At 39.3% G+C, this 3,036-nt stretch overlaps 1 long non-coding RNA gene across 1 annotated transcript; it reads left to right on the forward strand.

Annotated features, from left to right (window-relative positions):
• Window positions 1-1,027: 1,027 nt before the first annotated feature.
• Window positions 1,028-2,601, forward strand: LOC114668180 (uncharacterized). The gene is made up of 3 exons (XR_003718836.2): window positions 1,028-1,606; window positions 2,276-2,364; window positions 2,446-2,601. It is a non-coding gene; the product is annotated as an uncharacterized LOC114668180 (long non-coding RNA).
• Window positions 2,602-3,036: the final 435 nt, after the last annotated feature.

Genomic DNA, 3,036 nt, shown 5'->3' on the forward strand with positions numbered 1-3,036 from the left:
GTAAAGGGGGCACAGGAGAAGAAGTTGGATGTGGTAGAAATCAGAATGTAGAGATGGATGTGTGGAGTTACAGAAAAGGACAGAATAAGAAATGAGACAATGAGAGATACAACAACAATGGGGGAAAATCTAAGAAAGTACAGGAATGGAGGTTGAAGTGGTGTGGACAGGTGATAAGGAGAGACATGGAACATCTGGGGAAAAATATGATGGGGAAGAGAAAGAAGAAGGAGGCCAAAACTGAGGTGGATGGATGGATGGATGGATAAAGGAAAAGAAGATCTGAAGGTAAAGGAATTGACTGGCGAGGAGGTGCAGAACCAAGCGACAGATCTGTTTGTTGATTAAGCACGTCGACCCCACCTAGAAGTGGGAAAAGGTAAAGAGTTAAAAAGTAGCTGAAAGTGAGTTAACTTTGAAAAGAATCTATCACTGGCAACCCAGCTGCCTTTCCCCTCGTTTTAAAAAAAAAAAAAAATGTATTACTTACACTGTAGACTCGAATTTGTCTCCAGCATGTAGCAGAAAGCCTGTAAAGGATTAAAGCCTTGAGAAATCCTACTGCATTAAGAAGTATATATATATTTAACCAGCTAAGCACAGTTTTACCACACAGATGTAACATATTTAACAACACCCCATACATCCCTCGCAGAATGAATTCATACCAGTTTCTACATAGCAGTCATGTGATTCAGTTAAAAAAAAACAACTGACCAGATCGACACGGAGACCACCACGGGGCGAAGCTTAAACTCGTGCAAAGGACAAACAGGATCGATCGGCCTTGAAGTGCAGCTGGACAGCTCCGGCTTCAGATCTCAAATCACCACAGACGCTGCGTCCGCTCTGGGCCGCCACCACTCCGAGCTCACTCATCAGACGGAAACGCTCGAACGTAAGAATGTCTAAAGGCAGCCCAGTGTTCGGGACCTGAAGTAAACGGAGCGGCTCGCTGCGATGGGGCTCGAACTGCTGCGTAGTTACGATCTTTGTCTCTGACACCAGTGACATACTGCGGGACTGCAATGTGTTTTCCTCACCTTTTTTGCTTTGGGATTTGCACTTTTCCGATCGAGCCTTGGAGAACAAGCAGCGCGACACCCTGTCGCTACCCGATCTGCGGTGCCTACCCGATTTGCGCGCGCATGCGCACGCATGCGCAGAGCTTAACTATTACGACCCTGCACGATCTGCGTTTTTTTTACTTTGCGACACGAGTCCCCATCCGATTTGTCTCGCGCACGCGCTCTCTGCTTAATTAAAATTCATTTCACGACGCTGCCCGATTTGTTCTGCGCATGTCGAATGTTTTACGACACACGAGAAATAAAGTTACCACGGGATTTTAATTTCTCGGTCTGCATTAACAAATAGAACTTCCGCCATTCGAGTGAGAAGGAGAAAGAAGAACGCTGTAGAGAATAGGAGCATATTGAATTTTTTTCCTGGCAGAAGAATATTTTTCACTTCTTGGAAAAAATGAAGACTTTTCAATTTTACAACGACTTGAAAGAATATCTTTTACGGGAAGAATTTAGCAACAATTTAACGGTCAGAGAGCGAAGTGAAATACGACGTGTGTCCGTGAATTTTATGATTAAAGGTACTGTATGTAATGTTTATTGAATGCTTTTCAATTTTTGAGAATACAGTATATACTGTAATATAATCTAGATATATTTAGGATTATCTGACGTTTTGTTTAATAATTGGAATATTACAAAATTTACCGTTTTAAATAGGCTGGTGATTTCAATGAACGCGCATGAATGTTTTGAAATATGCAAAACTTTTAATAAATTGTGTTATTAAAAAAACTGCTCAGGTGGACTTTCCTGTTTACTGATTTATACTTGATTAATGGATTAGTAGGTTTTCTCTTTTTGGGAATATGAAAATCTGAACTGCCTAGATGTATCTCAGATCAGGTGTCTAAATTTTACAATTCTTTTAAAGAGAGAAGTAAATTGGTATCCACTAACGAATGTTAAAATGTGTTTTTTCTTATGCAACTCCCCAACATTAGAGCACAATATTTTATTCTGTGTGTGAATCCTCGCAATCCCAGTAACTGTTGTGTTTTTCTCGTTGTATGAGTTTCAATAGAAACAAAACCAGGCTGTTTCATTTGCAAAGTAAAGCACACATTCTTAGGGGTATTATGCTTTGTTACTCGGTAATTGGTGTATGCCTTCACTTATAATGTGATGTGGTCATATTTCAGTTACATGCAAGCAACTTTTGTATTCTGTTCTTTCTTAATTTTGGATAGTCCATCATCCATGCCCTGGCTGCTCTACAGGGTGTATCAGGACAGGAGGCAGAAGACTTATTTCTTGGTGGCCCAGAATACAGTATCAGGTAAAAGTCAAGTCTAGGAATGTTTGAAGTAAGTGTTTAAATATTTCTTGTTTTATTATTTTTATATTTTACTTACCTTAGTGAAGTGGAAGAATTTAACTGAAAGATAGGGCAACAATTAAAGAAGGAGGGAATGCTGTGATATCTGTTGGAATAGAAGATGATGTTACTGCCCAGTGCTTCCAGAATCCTTCATTTGAGTCTTGGGTCTGAATCTACTGCGTCATTGCCAAGTATTCTGGGGTAATGGATCTTGTTTTGTTTACATTTTGTTTTTCTTCATATTGGAAGCTCATTTACTTGACCTTAGCTTTAATAAACTGGATGGCTGTCTCCTTCACAATTGATTTTAAAGTACTATACTATTCATTACATAAAAAGCTCTGAACAGTTTAGTCCCTTCCTGTATTTGGTACTGTCTCTCCCCCAACACTCCTCAGTGTAATCTTTAATCCACAACCACTAATTAGCTTATGAAAGAACTGGTGAAGCAGCTTGCACATGTACTGTACACCAAAAATATAGAATGCTGGCTATAAATGAAAAACCTTTCAGAATACATTTAAAACTCCATTTTTAAACTTCACCTCTGCTTAATTCCCACTTCTATCAGTTTATGATTTACTTCTGGTTTATGAATGGAACTGCATACACTTTGAAAGATTTACACCA

The sequence above is a fragment of the Erpetoichthys calabaricus genome, chromosome 1 (genome assembly GCF_900747795.2).
Source record: "Erpetoichthys calabaricus chromosome 1, fErpCal1.3, whole genome shotgun sequence".
Taxonomy (NCBI): domain Eukaryota; kingdom Metazoa; phylum Chordata; class Cladistia; order Polypteriformes; family Polypteridae; genus Erpetoichthys; species Erpetoichthys calabaricus.